At 37.9% G+C, this 19,273-nt stretch overlaps 1 protein-coding gene across 1 annotated transcript in view; it reads right to left on the reverse strand.

Annotated features, from left to right (window-relative positions):
- Positions 1 to 19,273, reverse strand: part of LOC103889494 (uncharacterized) — a 147,075-nt gene that overhangs the window by 11,984 nt on the left and 115,818 nt on the right. Inside the window, 2 exon segments of the mRNA XM_063716105.1 lie at positions 3,001 to 3,126; positions 5,552 to 5,690. The gene's annotated coding sequence lies outside the window, so the exon portion shown is untranslated.

The raw sequence follows: 19,273 nt of genomic DNA on the forward strand, positions 1-19,273 counted from the left end.
ATACTTTAATGAGTTCAGTGAAGCTTGAGATTACCGTTTTTGGAAAATTGACTCACCTACCCCCAAGTTTATCAATTTGAGATATATATAATCTTGAGTGGCTGTTTTAGCCATGAAAGAAAAAAATTCACCCAAAGAGAAAGAAAACAGTACAAGATATAACTATACTACAACTGGTTAATCCAAAGGAGTATCCTCTCCTTTTAAACCACCCTTCTGGGAAGCTAGACACTTCCCCAATGGCACTGTCAGTGTTTACAATGGTTCCAGAACTCCTCTGCGGAGCTGCATATGTCCTCGATGATGGAAAATCCACATCACTGAGAATATATTTGATTTTTGAAAAAAGTGAAAAGTATTAAGGGTGAAGTATGGTGAATGAGAAGAGCTAGTTAACATCCTCTACTCTGATAATATGCATAATGATGAAGTCATGGTATTTATGGGGATGGAGGGTGATATAAAAGCTCTAAAGCCAACATAAAACATATGGCTAGGACTTCAGAGAGCTGAAAACAAGCTCTGCAGTTGTAGAAATAATGTTGATTGGGGGCTGAAAAAGTGAAAGTCCCTAATGTCTCGATAACAAATCCTTTTGCAGCTGAGATGATATTTTTTGCTTTCAACAAAATAGAAAGAGGACTTAAATTGCCAGCAGAAAGATCCTTAAAAATAATTTTTGATGCTAGACCATCACATGAATTTTGGCACATAACTCAAGAGTTCAAAGAACAAAACGACCTTGCTTAAATAAAATCCTTCCATCCCGGTCTATTGATTTATGTGAACAAGCTTTCCCAGTGTACACATGCAAAGCCAAACAAAACAAAATAAGAAATCAATAGTAAAAATTAACAATAAAATCATTGCTGAACACATGGCTCATTCTGATGATGAATATATGGACTAGTTTTTAAGCTCCACTTATCTTCTATCAAGATATATTAATGCATGTACATGATGAACTAAGTGTGTATTCAAATGAAAATGCAATTTTTATGTGTTATTCTTATTTACCAAACTTTGAAATATATATATATGTTATTTTGACTGTGTATTAAAATTTACTCAATTCAGAGGAATATTTTAAATACTTAGGGCCTTATGGCCACAGGAAAGTAAAATAAATTAATTTCAATGATCATATATATTTTCTTGGAGAGAAGTAAAATAGTGTAATAAAAAAGACTTTAAAGCATAAAAATACGTTATATTAGAATAAAATTCTGTGGGGAGAGTTGATTGTAAATGTGAGTTCAAAGGGAGAAATATGCACAACATCCCAATTGTTAAAGAAGAGGTCACCCCGGTATTTTTTAAATGAAAGATGGCAAAGACAGAAATTATCATGGCATTTAAATTCCACTAGACAGATTTTTTTGAATGCTGCAACACTCTTATTTTAAAATGTCAACATTCACAACATGTTGAAATGATATTCTTTGTAATTATTTAAACTTGTGATAGGAAATTTCAAATGTCAACCTAAATATATGTGAAGAAATGCATAATTCTCTAATCTTCTTTTTAGGGAGTATGTGACCAAAAATTAATTGATAACTTCTTCCCTAGCAAGTCTGAATAAAGTTCTACAGGGTGATGATGTTTAGTCTGGGGATATCAGAAAAAGATTGATATGGTCTTCACCTGACACTCACTTGTCCTTCAAGTTCAAGTGCTACCTCCTTTCTGAAGCTTTCCTGACACCTTCAGGTGGAGTGAATCATTCCACCTTGTGTCTCTGAAGTACTAGGCACATGACGCTACTCATGCACAATACAATACTGTATCACAACGTTGTTTGCATGCATGTCTGTGCAACTAGATTCTAAGCTTTTGGGTGGTAGGAGCAAGTTGTATTTACTTCTTAGCATGGTAGCTGACGCATTGAATAAATACATGAATAGATATATTAATGCATGTATATGTTGAACTTAAGTGTGGAAATACTTAAGAAAGCTGGAGAAACTTGAGTCAACTACACCTCACTCTCTAGAAAATTAAAGGATTAAGATTAAATTATTAAATATCAATGTCTGCATTTTTCATCTTTGACTAATCCAGCTGCATTTTATTTGTTCTGGAGGCTTACTCAGTCATCTCTTTAGAAAGTGAAAACTACGCTAATTTGACATGAACCTTGTTATACCTCTGGAGTGTTTTCCTTCTTCTCTTTTCTTTTTTCATACAACTTGACCCCACGGATGATTTCTAAATAGGCTGCCCACCTCTGGTCTTTCCCAATGTTAGGCTATCTTGCCTCAATTACTTAAAATATATTATGTCTCCACAAAAATTATGAAGGTTCTTAGTAGCTACTGGATCAAGGACACACACTTTCATGTCGTGTCAGCATTTCCAACTTCATCTCTCAGTTCTTAGTAACATGGGTCATCTCTTCAAATCTTCAACTTTGAGTCACTTCTTGTCATTACTGCCTTTGCTCAGCCATCTCTGTTTGGCCATCTCCCTAACACTAACCCTAACCCAGTGATGTTTCTCAGGTTCTTGTTTGTTTACATTCTTCAAAGAATTTAAACAATTTAAATTTTAATTCTTGCTTGTTTAAATTATTCAAAGATGGATTAGGCAACACAAGGGCAACAAATACTTCCTGATTGACTCTGCTTCAACATTTGTTCTTTACAGATTTGTTCTTTACGGTACTTAATATTAATTATGCTGATAATTACATGGAAATATTATTATTAATGTCCTTAATATTAATTATTCTTGCGTACCTTGATGCTTCTGGTCTTTCTTACCTTGTCCTCCAACTGTCTTCCTAAGCTCTTTGGAGTAGGAACCATGCTCTTTTACCACTTTTTTTTGTCTCCGTGCTGTCTAGTACCATGGTGGGCATATAGAAAATACCCCTTAAAATATGAGAATTAATTAAAAGTGGCATTCTCAAATCTTACCTGAGACCCCTCCATAGCAATCCACTTGGGGCAATCAAACAGATTACAAGTTTGCATAACCTTGGGTTTGGGTACGTACATGCACTTTCATTCTTCTGCCTGCAATATCTCTCCATGCATGGATTCCTCCACACACACAAAGCTCCGTCTCCAAATCCCTCCTCCACAGGACACGGAACATGCAGTCCAAGGATTATGTTCCCAGCTCAAAAGCAAACAAAATTATATTATTTATTTGTTGTTTGTTTGAAGTTTGCAAAGATGGTGGCAAAAAGTATGGCCTTAAGGTATCAGGTGTGGTTCAGCTGAATGAGCCTGGGACTGGGAGTCATAAGACTTTACACTTTTTTTTTTTTTTTGAGACAGAGTCTTGCTCTGTAACCCATGCTGGAGTGCAATGGTGCAATCTTGGCTCACTGCAACCTCTGCCTCCCGGGTTCAAGCAATTCTGCCTCAGCCTCCCTACTAGCTGGGATTACAGGCGTGCCACCATGCCAGGCTAATTTTTGTATTTTTAGTATAGACAGGGTTTCACCATGTTGGCCAAGCTCATCTAGAACTCCTGACCTCATGATCCGCGTGCCTCAGCCTCCCAAAGTGCTGGGATTACAGGCGTGAGCCACCATGCCCGGCCTTTTTTTTAATTTTAATTAATTTATTTTTTTTTAAGATGGAGTCTCTTTCTGTCGCCCAGGCTGGAGTGCAGTGGCAAGATCTTGGCTCACTGCAACCTCTGCCTCCTGGGTTCAAGCTATTCTCCTGCTTCAGCCTCCCAAGTAGCTGGGATTACAGGCACCTGCCACCACGCCCGGCTAATTTTTGTACATTTTAGTAGAGGTGGGGTTTCGCCATGTTGGCCAGGCTGGTCTTGAACCCCTGACCTCAAGTGATCCATCCGCCTTAGTCTCCCAAAGTGCTGGGATTACAGGCATGTGCCACCACACCCAGCCAAGACTTTATTCTTAACTGCCACACACAAATTTTAGTCACAAGGTACTTAGCTCCTCACATCTGGGGTTTTTGTCAACTGGGAATAATATACCTTCCCTATTTACCCTTCATCAGACCATTGTGAAAATTAAATCAATTAAAATATACAGTGTGGCTGCATCTTCAAACTGCCTCTAAACTGTAAAATACTAATGGACAATATTATTAGAGAATCACAGAACCTCAGAGTCAGGAAGGACCATACTACTCTTTTCGTGATAAAAGGGGATTAAAATTTCTGATTAATTGCAACACTTGAGCTCCTGCTATAATACTCAGTTGTCCAAGATACGCTTGATAGCTCCAGCGATGGGAAACATCATCTTTTGAGGCAGCCTATTCCATCTAATTCTTAGAAAGATTTTTCCTATTATTGAGTTGAAGTCTGTTTTCCCTTAGCTCTATAAAGTGTCTAATATCTAACCCTCATACATTTTAGGCTATTGCTACAGATGCTACAGTTCCTTGCAAACTACTTAAATTGCAAAAAGGAAAAGGAAACATATCACTCGCTGAGAAAGAGGTTGGAAGTGGTCATAGGGCATTATCTCTTTAAATCCATCACTACAAATGAAATCATTGTGAGAATATCATTTCTATAATAAATTCACACATTCATTAATTGATGAATATAATATTTGACATCCCAAAAGACAGAGCTCTTCCAAATTGGAAACTAAAAATATCAAGTGTTATCAACCATTCCCAAAAATTCAGCCACCATCTCTTTGTCAAGAATATCTACGACACAAATTCCCCAGTTCTATTTGAAAATATAGAAAACTAAACTAGCAGTATATTAATCAAAGGAAAAAAGTATCTTGCAATTTCAATAAATTTATTCCTTTTTATAATAATTACTCTCTTAATATATTAGTGATATTAACACACTGTCGTATTAGTAGGATCTTCAGAAAACCACTTTATTTCACAGAATTTGTCTTCTGAAAGGTCTCTATTCATAATTACGTTCAACCAGGCTTACAGGAAATGGGCAGTTTAGTAACAGGAAATGAAATCCACTGAGAACGCTTCCTTTTCCACTTGCACACTTCTTCCTAAGCCAGCTGGCAGATATCTGGAGGATTCTGGGACTTGATATTGTTCTGTTATTTTAAGGTATTGTAGTAAGCCAGGAAACTTCCCCAGGCAATCCAAGTCAGCAGGTACTAAATTACGCAATAGGATAGTTTGCGCATAGCTTTTTTTGCTTTGGCATTAAAATTTTACTTCCTTGCACAATGCATTACTTATACTGAATTTAATAGGAATACTTCAAAAGCCAAAACATGATAATGGGTGACCCAGTTTAAAAGCTAAAATGGTGAGTGAAAGATATTTATGATTGGCAGATGGACTAGACATTTTACTTGGATGAAGAGAGCAGGAGATGTTCAAAAAGGTTCATTATAAAAAAACTTAGGAACACATAGCCCATGACAAGAGAAAGCTAGACTTTCATTCCTAATGAATGTGTCCTAACTTCTATGCACCATAGTTACAAATGTGAACGTAGGCACCTGCCGCCAGGAGACAAAGTCAGGAAATGGAAATGTATTGCCCTGCAAAGATTGATCAGTCTCAGGTGAAGCTGATTTGTTTCTTTTTGAAGTAAAGAGGGTGTGGACAATGACACAAACCTTGATGGGCAGGGATCCACGCTGCATTCCTTCAGTTTTGGTTTTGGTTTTACATTTTCAGGGTAGTAGTGACAATAATGGTCAGGAACTACCCTCTTCAAGCGGATATCCACACATTCAGCAGAATTGAGCTGATAACCTAAAGTGTTAGAAAAGGAAAGTCTGAATATTGCATTCATTTTTACTTGGCAGAGTTACCACTTGCCACACACTTTTTTTTTCCTCTTTAAGAAATTTAACTCAGTGGCTCTCAACCCTGGCTCTATAGCAGAACCACATGGGAGCTTTTAATACACTCTAATGCCCAGGTTCCTTCATGGTCCAATTAAGTCAGAAGTCCTGTGGCCGGGATCCAGGAAAACAGCACCTTTTAAAAAAGATCCTCAGGTTCTTCTCAGATGACTAAAATGCGTGGCCAAAATTGAGAATGACAATTAGTACCAACTGTGGTACTCTCAGCACTTCTAACTAAAAAATGACAATAGTTTCCTCTTAAGAACTGTTTCCAGCCCAGGTGCAGGTGAGTTATTCATTCTCCTCGGTTCATTGTCTTTTCTCCTCATTTTCACCACAGCACTGTGCAAGGCCCTTCTCTCATTTCCATATAATCTCTCTTCTTCCCTTATTGACGCTCCCATTCCAATCCCCGCAACACACCTATTTTGATTTGTTGTTGATATGTCCTTAAATATGCAACCATCTTACGTAATGTTTTTTTGTGTATCTGTTTTTAGCTTAATGAATGATAATGTGTTTTAAATCTTGTTCTGTTTTCCACTTTTTTCACTCAACATCATGTTTTTGAGAACTACCCTTGCGCTGGGTGGTTGCTGGGTTGAATATTTCTTTCATAACATTTTGTGATTTGCATACACAGTACCACATTTTACTCTTCTCCCTTGGGATGCCACAGGCACCTGCAATACCAATAAGCTTTCCAAATGGGGAATTAAGCATTGTCAATACAAAAAGGAACAAAATCCATCCCCCTATGTCACTCCCCAGCCCTCGTCTCACAAGCCTTCAAACAGAAGGAATGAAGACTTATTCTTGATTCTACTACATCTAATTTGTAGAGTTTCTGAGGAAAGTGAACATTGCAAATAGATGAGTGCTATAAATTTAAAAAGCAAGTCACAAAATGATGCTTCTATTTCCTGAAAGATCTGATTCCAAGTTTCCTGTCACTACATAAGTGTCTGTTAAGTTAAACTTTTTTAAAAAAAGGTAATTTTTCAAAACTAGAATGAGCTCTTTACGAAAGAAAAAAATGGCCAAAGCCAAGCGCTCTGCGTCTGCCAGTTGGTCTAAAGGTCTGAAAATACATTTAAAGTCCTGATTGTCGAGAAGAATCTGATTTTATAAACCACTAGACAGCTTTCTACAAGACACGGCTTGGATGTAAGCTGAGTGCAGAAGGACGGACTGGTAAGCATTATAAAAAGCAAGGTCAAAACCGCAAGAATGAAAATCCAAATGGAGTCAATAAAATGTTACTTGGGTGCCAATATCTGCCAGAAAGTCAACGATATCAGATGGCAATGGCAATCTAGGTACTTGCTCCAGATTGATCTCAAGTGTCTCACATTGACGATTACAGATGGGACTAGGAAAGTCCATCCAAGCACCCCCAGTACCTTAGAGACCAATGGACTAATTTTCTTGATTATCCAAAACACTTTAAAATCCATTCACACACATCACACAGATTTGATGACTAATATAATTAAATTTTGGTAATGCTTTCCTTGTGGGTTTTATGTGTGTATTTTATTTTCCCCAAAACAAGTACAAAATGAGATTACAGCTCCTTGAGTCAGAAAAAAAAAAAAATCTTTGTTCTAAATAGAAATAGACTTCTAAATGAAAACAGGGCATATACAGCTGTTTATAATTTGGGGAGAGACAATTAATTTTCCTCTTCTGTTTTATCACAGTTTAGAGATAGCACAAAGTAAAAGAAATGAGGCAGAGTGCCTTTCTGTATCTTGAGCAAATGTACTGAAATTCTGCCAGTGTACAGAAAATGGCAGGCTCCCCAAAAGCAGCCTAAAATCTCCCTTCTGTTCTTACAGAGACTGTAAGACAATCTCACTGCTAAGTGCTCATGCACATTTACAGTTCCAGCAGGACTATGTCTTTCCATGGGCACCCGAGTATGAGAAACACCTATTTGCTTCCCAAGAATTTAATCAACTGGATTAAGCTGAATCCCATTATAAAGTGTCTCCTCTGGAGTAGAAAGTGTCTTTTATCTTACGGATTCAAATGTGAACGTCTCTCTGAATGACTGTGTGTAAGATCAAACAAATAAAATTTTTTAAAAAATAGGTGTTTGAGCCAGCCATGGTGGCACATGCCTGCACTCCCAGCTACTCCAGAGGCTGGGGTGGGAGGATGGCTTGGGCCCACCAGTTGGAGACCAGCCTGGGCAACATAGTGAGATGCCATCTCTACAAAATATTTTAAAAATTAGCCAGGCATGGTGGCATATGCCTGTAGTTCCAGCTACTTGGGAAGCTGAGGTTGGAGGATCGCTTGAGCCCAGGAGTTTGAGTCTAGCCTGGGCAACTTAGTGAGACCTGCCTCTAAAACAAACAAACAAATAAAAAAGAGAGAGAGATGTTTGTTTTTCTGCAGAGTAAGAGTACCCAAAGAGTCATAAGTGACTCAAAGATGTAAAGGAAACTTTGCCTTATAAAAATGCTTATAACATTCAAGAAAATTCAGAGGGAATTGAAAATAAACTGAATGAATGTCAGAGCTGGTAGAAACTTGAAGTGACTTACTCCACTGGTTTGTTCTCACTGTATGAATTTTGTGATTGTGCTCTATTTGTGACAAGGGATAGATTTCCACTTACGGTAGTTATTAAATTCTTTTTGTGAATATGTTTATTTAAGTTGAGTAAACGCCCCCTTAAAGAAAAATCCTTTAGTAAATAACAGTGCAGGAATAACACAGATATGGCAAGAATAGTGATGGCAATATGGCTCCAGCTGCTATCCAAAGACACCGGCTTAAAGAGGCGATGGTTCTCAAAGTGGAGTGCGTACCATCATCTCCTGGAGGATGAGCCACACCCTGGGGTTTCTGACTCAGTAGGTCTGCGGTGGAGCCTGAGAATCTGTATCTCTAGTTAGTTCCCAGGAGATGCTGATGCTGCAGGTCCAGGAAGCCCACTGTGAGAATCACCTGCTGCAGGATCATCATCATGTGGTCTTTTGCCTCAACCCTGGCCCTGGGAGGAACTAGCTGGTGAACTGGGGAGATTCACTTGTACTTTCTTTCTGTGGCACTATTCAGTCTTCTCTCCATTTCCAGGGACATAAACTTCTTCTTGGGCCTGGGCTGCCCAGGGCTTCCCATAAAAGTGCCTGCCCTGTTGTTTCAGGGGGAGCCTAAATTCCAGAAGAGAGACATCTGCCTGCATATTCACAGCAACCTGGCACTGACTGAAGAGCCCTCCTTCATATACCTGTAGTTTAAAGGAGAAAGGCCAGTTTCTGACTCTAAGTAAATTGATATGCCGTAGGCTTCAAGGATTGAGATGTGGAGCTAGGCTGGGCTGGAGAAGGATTTATTCTAGCTCTTCAAACAAGACCATACCTGAGCCTGCATACCCTGATCTGGTCCCAGGTATAGTAGGAGGTTTAGGGGAGGCAAAGGGCAAAGTCATTTAGAGCATGACTCTGATATCAAGCAGACCTGGCACCAGATCCTAGCTGCACTGTTTACTAGCTGAACAACATACTACTGTATGCTCTTTACACTTTCTAAGGGTCAGTTTGTTCATGCATAAGACAGGAATAAGAGACCTTCCTTAGGGTTTTCTTGAAGAATAAATGTGATTATGAGCATCTAACCCATGGTTTGACACATGGTAAACACCTAGTACCACTGCCTGGTACTCTAAGGGGAAGCTTCAACATAAATCCCTATTCTAGTAAATCATGGTTCCTGGGTTGCATGCATTTATTCTTTGATTTAAAAGGTCAGTTCAGAAAAAGAGAATTATTTTGACAGTAGCTCTGGTTGCCTTCTCATTTGCTCCTGAGAGTTGCCAGTTCTCCATATCAAATGGACAATAATCTTCCACCGGAGCATGAAAGATGCTGCTTTTCTGGCATGTGTGTAGAGCCCTGGATTACACTTGTCCCCAAACCTTCCTCAACTGACTATGAAAACCTTGAACAAGGCCAAGCACGGTGGCTCACGCCTGTAATCCCAGCACTTTGGGAGGCCAAGGTAGGTAGATCATCTGAGGTTGGGAGTTCGAGACCAGCCCAGCCAACATGGAGAAACCCTATCTTTACTAAAAATACAAAAATTAGCCAGGCATGGTAGCAGGCACCTGTAATTCCAGCTACTTAGGAGGCGGAGGCACAAGAATCGCTTAAACCTGGGAGGCGGAGGTTGCAGTGAGCCAAGATTTGGCTACGGCACTCCAGCCTGGGTGACAGAATGAGACTCTGTCTCAAAAAAAAAAAAAAAGACCTTGAACTAAGCAGACAATAAGCAGGGCTTTCCCCTTTACCACTTAGTAGGGACCCTTTCTCTTTTTAATAAGCTTATACTCTTGCACCTGAGGAGAGAAAAGTTGTAAATCTAACGTTAGAACCAACACACCCATTGACTCAACCTGGCTGGGCAAGTCACTCCTTCTTTCTGCTTCTCCGATTTTTCATAGAAAATTAAAAATAATACATACATTAAGGGCAATCAAGAAGAGAAATGCAGTAACACAGGCAAACAAGTTTGTTTACGGTTTTTTTTTTCTTTGGCTAAAAGTAAAAGGTGTTTTCCAAATCCATTTTGCACTGTCTTCAAGAATAAAGGCAAATGCATCTTATTCATTAACACCATTGCATTCAGGCTGCTGAGTAAGGTGCTGTGTGATGAGACATCTCTAATCACCACACCAATTTTAAAATCAGCTTCAAAAATGTAAATGTGAAATTTGTCTAACTCTGAGCTCTAAATATTCATGAACAAAGCCTGGACCTCACCTCCTCCACACCTCACAGTGCAGGGAAAGAAGTCAGTTTGTCTCCACTGATGACTGATGGGCTGGTAAAAGAACTGAACAATTATTTTTAATAATAATATATTTAAGCACATCCTTTTGAAAAATTCTTCTAGAAGCACAACTGCAAGAACTCAACTTAAGTGTACAAATATATGGTGTTTAAACAGTCCAGTATCTAATTAAAAGGAAATGGGGGGTAGGCATGGTGGCTCACACCTGTAATCTCAGCACTTTGGGAGGCCAAGGCAGGTAGATCACTTGAGGTCAGGAGTTCAAGACCAGCCTTGCCAACATGGTGAAACCCCATTTCTATTAAAAATACAAAAATTAGCCCAGCATGGTGCCACATGCCTGTAGTCCCAGCTACTCAGGAGGCTAAGGTGGGAGAATTTCTTGAACCACTGTCTCAAAAAAAAAAAAAAAAGAAATAGGGCACCAATGAGGTAATATATATGTTAATTAGTTCCATTTAGCCATTCCACAATATATACATATTTCAAAACATCACGTTATACATTATAAATATATACAATTTTTGTCAATTAAAAATGCTAGGAAAAGATTAATGTGGCCAGGCACAGTGGCTCACGCCTATAATCCCAGCACTTTGGGAGGCCGAGGTGGGTAGATCATCTGAGGTCAGGAGTTTGAGACCAGCCTGGCCAATATGGCAAAACCTGGTCTCTACTAAAAAATACAAAAATTAGCTGGGTGTGGTGGCATGTGCCTGTAGTCCCAGCTACTCAGGAGGCTGAGGCAGGAGAATAGCTCGAACCCGCGAGGCAGAGGTTGCAGTGAGCTGAGATCGCACCATTGCACTCCAGCCTGGGCAACAAGAAGGAAACTCCATCTAAAAGAAAAAAAAAAGTAAAAGAAAAAATTAATGTGTTAGAAAAACCAGGCCAGGCACAGTGGCTCAGCCTGTAATCCTAGCACTTTGGGAGTTCAAGGCAGGAGGATCACTTGAGGCCACAAGTTTGAAATCAGTCTGGTCAACATAGCGAGATCCTCTCTCTCCAAAAGAAAAAGTTTAAAATTAGCCAGGTGTGGTGGCATGCACCTGTAGTCCCAGCTATAGCTATTGGGGATGCTGAGGCAGGAGGACACCTCGAGTGCAGGAGTTTGAGGCTACAGTGAACCATGATCACACCACTGCACTCCAGTCTGGGAAACAAAGCAAGACTCTGTCTCAAAAAAACATGAAAATGAAAAAGAAAAATCTCTAAAAAATGCAATTGGAAAAAAAAAACAACAAGAAATACAATTGGGATAAAAAATTTTAACAATAAAAATTAATACAGTGGGTTGGGCGTGGTGGCTGATGCCTGTAATCCCAGCACTTTGGGAAGCTGAGGCAGGCAGGTCCCTTGAGGTCAGGAGCTCAAGACCAGCCTGGCCAACATGGTGAAATGCTGGCTCCACTAAAAATACAAAAATCAGCTGGGTGTGGTGGCACATGCCTGTAATGCAAGCTACTCGGGAAGCTGAGGCAGGAGAATCGCTTGAACCCGGGAGGCGGAGGTTGCAATGACCGAGATCACACCATTGCACTCCAGCCTGGGCAACAGAGTGAGACTGCATCTCAAAAAACAACAAAACAAAACAAAACAAAACAAGTATTATAAAAGGTATTTCATATGAGAAATGCTACATTTAGTGGAAGAAACAGCTTATCAAAATAATACAGTTTAAAGGGAATTTTAATAAAGTGTCAATAAATCTGCTATAATATTTCTTTAAAAAATAGAGATAATAGACAAATAGAATGATGAAGAGGCAATATTTAATGATATAATTGCTTAGAATTTCCTAGATTTTAAGAAAGACAGAAGTCTCTGTTTCAAAATGCTCATTGAGTTCTAGACATTTCAAAAAATAAAACAAAAAGCATAAAGAAAAATCCTAAAAGTTATCATAAACAAAAATATGATTACCTAAAAAAATGTGAAAAATCAGATTAACATCACATTTCTCACAAGAAATATTGGATTCAAGAAAACAAAGTCAAGTCCTCAAAGTGATGAGGGACAAGAATATTGAATCTGGAATTCTATAACCAAGTTACTAATCAGTAATCAGTTATCAGTTATCCTCCTATAATCAAATGACCAATCATTAATCAATGAAATAAATATATTTTCCAACACAAAATGATTCTGAAACTTTAACACTTAGAGATATTCACTGGAAAAAAAGAAAAAAAACTACTAAAGAATGTACCTAAGAACTAATATAAATACAGAAGTAGTGAGATGCAAGAAGCAATAATGATTAAATAAATCAGTAAAGCTTACAAGAGAATCTAAACAAGGATTGATTTCAAAATAGTGGTTTTATGTATTTAATTACAAAATGACATAAAAATTCCAGACACAAGATGTGTGTGTAGGGAAGGGGAGGCAGGGTTATGGTAATGGAGTGAGGACAGCACAGGTATTACAGAGATAGGATACACTGCTAAAAGGAGCTTTGTTTCTGTTCCCAACCCAGGACCCTAGAAAGTTCTATCATAGGAATAAAGTAAACTGGAAACAGGACAACATTCAAAGGGAATAAAGCCCTGGTTCAAGTTATTTCAATTCCTTGTTAGATAAAGATCACTTGTTGCTAACCTAGCTGTCTTCTAGAAGCAAAAATAAGACAGCTAAAATCATCCAGTTGGAAGAGTGTTACACTGAAGATCTAGAAGCAAAAATAATCCAATAATAATTTTTAAAGGGGATTTTAACAGAGTATCAATAAATCTGCCACAATCTCAAATTATATCCACAACCTTTCTTCCATAATATACAGCACAAACTTTAAAAGTAACTAAGAAGAGAAAAAACAAAATTTAATGACAACCCAAAAAAGTGAAAAAAAATAGACATTATAAACATAATGACAGGAAATCCAGATATTGGTATTAACTGATGAAAATATAAAAACTTAAGTACACCATTATTACCTCCTACAACCCTGGCCTTGGCTTCAGTCTTGTTTCCCCACAGGAGGGGCCTAGCAACACCTTATGCTATTCCTATGATTATAACACAAGTATTGGAACACTTTGCCTCGGGCTCTGTTGTTCAGAGAACTTGGAACAAGATTAAAATATTCAAGAAATCAAATTATAAGATGGGGAATTTCACTGGAAACAAGCTATAACTAAAATGGAAATTCTAGGAATAAAAGATGCAATAATTTAAATCAATATCTCAATGGATGAACTTAAAAGTGGATTAAAATAGACTTTGGCAAGTATTTTATAAAGAGCCAGATAGTAAATATTTTAGGTTTTCAGGCTGCATGGTTTCTGTTGCAACTATTCAATTCTGCTAGTATAGTGCAAAAGTAGCCATTGACAATGTGTAAACAGATAGGGGTGGCTGTTCTGATAAAACTTTATTTACAAAAACAATGATGGCCTGCTGGTCGTAATCTGCTGATCCCTGAATTAGACACACCTGAGCAGAGGATCAGTAAAATGACAGATAAAAAGAAAGTGGAAATTAGACAAAATGGATACAGGTAAAGGTATAATTACAGTCCCAGAAATACATAACAAAGAGCTTGGGACAGAAGTTAATCTGAAGAGATAATAAATGAGAATCTGTCAAAAGTGATGGTGGATCTCAAGCCACAGATTCATGAGACACCTGGACCTCAAGCTGAAGAAAGGCACTAATTACACCATAGCCCAATTGATGAAAACCCAAAACAAAGGGAACGCACTTAAAAGCAGATGAAGAAAAAGGACAAATTACCTTCCAAGGAACAAAAAGAAGACTGATAGCTGACTTCTCCACAGAATAAACTGAAGTCAGAAGACAATGGTGAGATATCTCAAAGTGCTGAAAGAAACGTTTTATAATCACAGAAGGGTCAATTCACTAGGAAGATGCGATGATTCTAAATGTGAACATACCTAACAACCTAGCCTCCAAATAGATAAGGCACAATGCACAGTCACGGGGTAGTTTTAGCACATCTCTCATGATAGAATAAGCAGACAAAAATCAGGAAGGCTATAATTTTGAATAACACAATTACTAAACATGACCTAATTGACATACATAGAACATTGTATCCAACAACAGAAGACTACACATCACATTCTCCCAAACTTTGTTATATTCTGAGCCACAAACCAAGTTTTATAAATCTTGAAATATTGAAATAATATGCAGTATGTTCTTTGACCACAGTAGAATTAAGCTATAAAAATAATTTTTAAAAAGATTACTGGAAAATTCCCTCATGGTTGGATGTTATACTTCCAAATAATCCACAAGTCAAAGAATATGTAATTACAAAACTTACAAAGTAATTTAACTGAATGATGAAGGAAAACATTTCATATCAAAATTATTAAATTAAATATAAGGTATGCATTGAGAGAAATTTTTAGACTTAAATGTATATGTTTTAGGGAGAAAAGATGAAAATTAATGATTTCATAATCCATCTCAAGAAGTTTAGGAAAAAAACAGCCTATGGGATCTAAAGAAGTAAGAGTGGACATAATAAAGATAGGAGCAGACATTAATGATAAGGAAAGAAAACTAGAGTAAAACAGTTATGAACCCAAAAGTTGTTTCTGTGAAAAGTCTAATAAAATTGATAACCCTCTGATGTGACTGAGCAAGTAGAAAAGAGTAGGCACAAATAGTCAATACCAGGAATGAGAAAGAGGACATACTACAGGTTGTTCAGAAAGTGAACGAACAATAAGAGGATGCTATGAAAAGTATGCCAATAACTTTTTAAAAGTTAGGTGAAATAGACAAATTCGTGGAAACTAAATGGAAATAAGAAATAAGAAAATCTAAAGAATCTGTATCTTTCAAAGACATTAAATGCATAAGTCTAAATATTTCCTGGTGCACACTGCCAAACATTTAAAGAAAAAAAATGGCATCAATCGTTTGCAAACTATTGCAGAGAATAAGAGGAAACACTTCTAAACTTGTTTTATAAAAGCAGAATAAAATGCCAAGACCTGAAAAAGGCATTCCAAGAAAACAAACAAGGAAACCCTTTCCTGCACATAGGTACCAAAACAACAATAAAAACCTTAAGTGAAATAATTTAAAATCACATCCAGTGATATATAAAAGGATACACCTTTTGACAAACAATAAAATAATTAATATTAACAATAAATTCTATTTTTTTTTTTTTGAAATGGAGTCTCGCTCTGTCACCCAGGCTGGAGTGCAGTGGTGCAATCTTGGCCCACTGCAACCTCCACCTTTCAGGTTGAAGGGATTCTCCTGCCTCAGCCTCCCAAGTGGCTGGGACTACAGGCGCATGCCACTACACCTGGCTAATTTTTTGTATTTTAGTAGAGACAGAGTTTGACCATGTTAGCCAGGCTGGTCTCGATCTCCTGACCTCATGATCTGCCTGCCTCAGCCTCCAAAAGTGCTGGGATTATAGGGGTGAGCCACCACACCTGGCAGCTAACAATAAATTCTCATCGAAAAGAATAATGACTAAGTAGGTTTATCACAGGAAGATACAGTTGGTTTAACATTTGAAAAATCAATGTCATTTATTACATTAAAAAGGAAAAAGGAGAAAACCATGTGATCATCTCTAAAGATGCAAAAAATGCATTTGATAAAGCTCTGTGCTTGTACATAATGAAGCAAACTAGAAAAAGAAAAAAATTCTTTCACCAAATAAAATATCTATAAAAAATGTTATAGTAAACACCATATATAATGATGAATTATAGGGAACTTTGCTCCTGAAGTGAAATGCACAACAAGGACAGCTGCCATCTTCATTATTTGCAGATGTCACAATTGTGTATGTATACAATCCAAAAGAATTCACAAACTATTAGTATTAATACATGAATATAGTAAGAATATAATATGAATACACAAAAATCAATATTTCCACACCCCAGAAACAAATAGAAACTGAAAAAAATACCATTTATAGTAACATCAAAATAACCAATACCTGAAAATAAATTTAATAAAAGATATTAAAGACATAGAGTAAAAATTATGAACATTATTGAGAGAAATTTTAAAAGAGCTAAAAAATGTATGGATATGCCATATTTATGAATTGAAAGACTTAGTATTGGAAAATGTCAATTTTCCTTAAATTGACATACAGATCCAATGCAGTTCCAATCAAAATCCAGCAGATTTTTAAAAACAGACAAGCTTATTTCAATGATATAAGAATGCAGTGTCAAGGAAAGCAAAGATAATCTGCAAGAACAAAGCTGAAACTTACACTTCCAGATATCAAGACTTATTTTAATGCTACAGTAGATATATCACAATGGTTTTGGCACAAATAAACAAACAGATCAATGAAACAAAGTAGGGTCCATAAATACATTGTTACTACCAGACTTCAGAGAAACAGGCAAAGGATCATTCTTCACCTAATGTCTCTAGGTCAATTAAACAGTCATACAGAAAAAATATTGATTCTATTATATCTCACAATGTATACAAACTAATTTCTAGATGGATTATAGCCTTTGGTGTGAAAGGAAAAATATTAAGGCTTCCAAACACAAACATAGAAGAATATCTGAAGGGCTGGGCATGTATTCCCAGGACTTTGGGAGACCAAGGTGGGAGAAACGCTTGAGCTCAGAAGTTTGAGACCAGCCTGGGCAACACAGCTGGATCCTGTTACTACAAAAAAAATTTTTTTTTTTTTTTTAATTTGGCCAGACACAGTGGCTCACACCTGTAATCCCAGCAGTTTGGGAGGCTGAGGTGGGTGGATCACTTGAGGTCAGGAGTTCAAGACCAGCCTGGCCAACAGGGTGAAACCCTGTCTCTACTAAAAATACAAAATACTTGCTGGGTGTGGTGGCATACACCTGTAATCCCAGTTACACAAGAGGCTGAGGCAGGAGAATAGCTTGAACCCAGGAGGTGGAGGTTGCAGTGAGGTGAGATCGTGCCACTGCACTCCAGTCTGGGCGACAGAGCGAGACTCAAATAAATAAATAAATAAATAAATATCCAGGCATGGTGGCGTGCACATGTAGTCCCAACTACTTGGAAGGCTGAGGTGAGAGAATCACTTGAGCCCAGGAGGTCAAAGCTGCAGTAAGTCATGATTGTGCCACTGAACCCCAGCCTGGGCAACACAGCAAGACCGCATCTCAAAAAAAAAAAAAAAAAAAAACCACGAACAAACAAAAACAAAAAGAAGAATTTCTTCATAATTCTGGATGAGGCAGATTTCTCAACCAGGATACAAATAGCACTAAGTAAAATGTTAAAGACCGATAAACTACACTATAGTAAAATTCAGAACTTCTGTATAGGGAAACTGATAGCCCTAAATACATTCAATGGAGAAAAAAGTGGAAATAGAATGAATTAAGAATTCAGCTCTAGCAGCTGAAAATATAACACCAAAATAAATCCAGACAAAGATAAAAGAAATAAAAACTTATATAAATAGAAATGTAAAAAAACCTCTGCATTAATGAACAAAACAAAAATCTAGTTGTTAGATGTCTCAGAGACAATGTTTGGATGGTCTGAACAAAACAACAACTATGCAAGGAACCAATAAATGAGTTTAGGAATGAAAGAGACATTGTTATAGGTAAAGAGGAGACTGTTTTTAACAATAAGGGAATACCATGATTACATTTGAAGAGCTAAGTTTGAAAAATGAGATGAATTGGATACTTCTCTAGAAAAATGTAAATTTCAAAATTGGCTAAAATAATAAGCCTAAGAGAAACATAAATGGTTTCTAAGTCTTCTCCATTACCACCGAAAAGAAAAATAAGAAAAGAAAAAAAAAAGAGAGAGAAAAGGCATTAAGCCAGATGTGTTACAGAAAGAGAAATCCTTAGCATAGTAGACACATTCCATTCCCTACCAGCATCCATTTCTCCTTTCCATTCTACAGACACTGAATTTTGTTCATGTTCATTCCTCCCTCCTGTGTCTTACACGTACATCCTGATTGTTTTTTTTTTGAGATGGAGTCTCGCTCTGTCACCCATCCAGAGTGCAGTTGTGCAATCTCGGCTCACTGCAACCTCCGCCTCCTGGGTTCAAGTGATTCTCCTGCCTCAGCCTCCCAAGTAGCTGGGATTACAGGTGCCTGCCACCATGCCCAGCTAATTTTTGTATATTAGTAGAGACGGGGTTTCACCATGTTGGCCAGGATGGTCTCGTTCTCCTGATCTCGGGATCTGCCTGCCTCAGCCTCCCAAAGTGCTGGGATTACAGGCGTGAGCCACCGCACATCCTGATTGTTCTAAGTGAATCACCATGCTCACATTTACCTTGCTAGTGGCAGGACCAATGAGTGTTCTGCTCAGATACACAACTGCAAAGGGTGTCACTGGCCAACAGCCCCAGTTCTGGGTCAAGCTTCCCATGGGATTCTCCTAGCCAGTGACTAAGCACAGCAAGGGTATTGAAGGCAGAGTCATTCTTGGGAGACACTGGAGGCCTATGATGAATGACATTGGCTCAGGGTTTCCTCTCCAGCTTTGCTGAATTCTCCTAGAACCTACTGCATTTAAGATGCTTGCACCCAACCTTCCTTCCTTCCCTCTCTCCTTCACTCATGGTCAGATTTTCAGTGCAATCTGATGGCTCTCTAAGCATCACCCTGCTTTCTCTCCCTCTTTTTTCTCACAGGCATTTCCTAAATAAGTTTCTTGCACTTCTCATCCTGCCTTGCATTTGATTCTT

The sequence above is a fragment of the Pongo abelii genome, chromosome 16 (genome assembly GCF_028885655.2).
Source record: "Pongo abelii isolate AG06213 chromosome 16, NHGRI_mPonAbe1-v2.0_pri, whole genome shotgun sequence".
Classification (NCBI taxonomy): Eukaryota; Metazoa; Chordata; class Mammalia; order Primates; family Hominidae; genus Pongo; species Pongo abelii.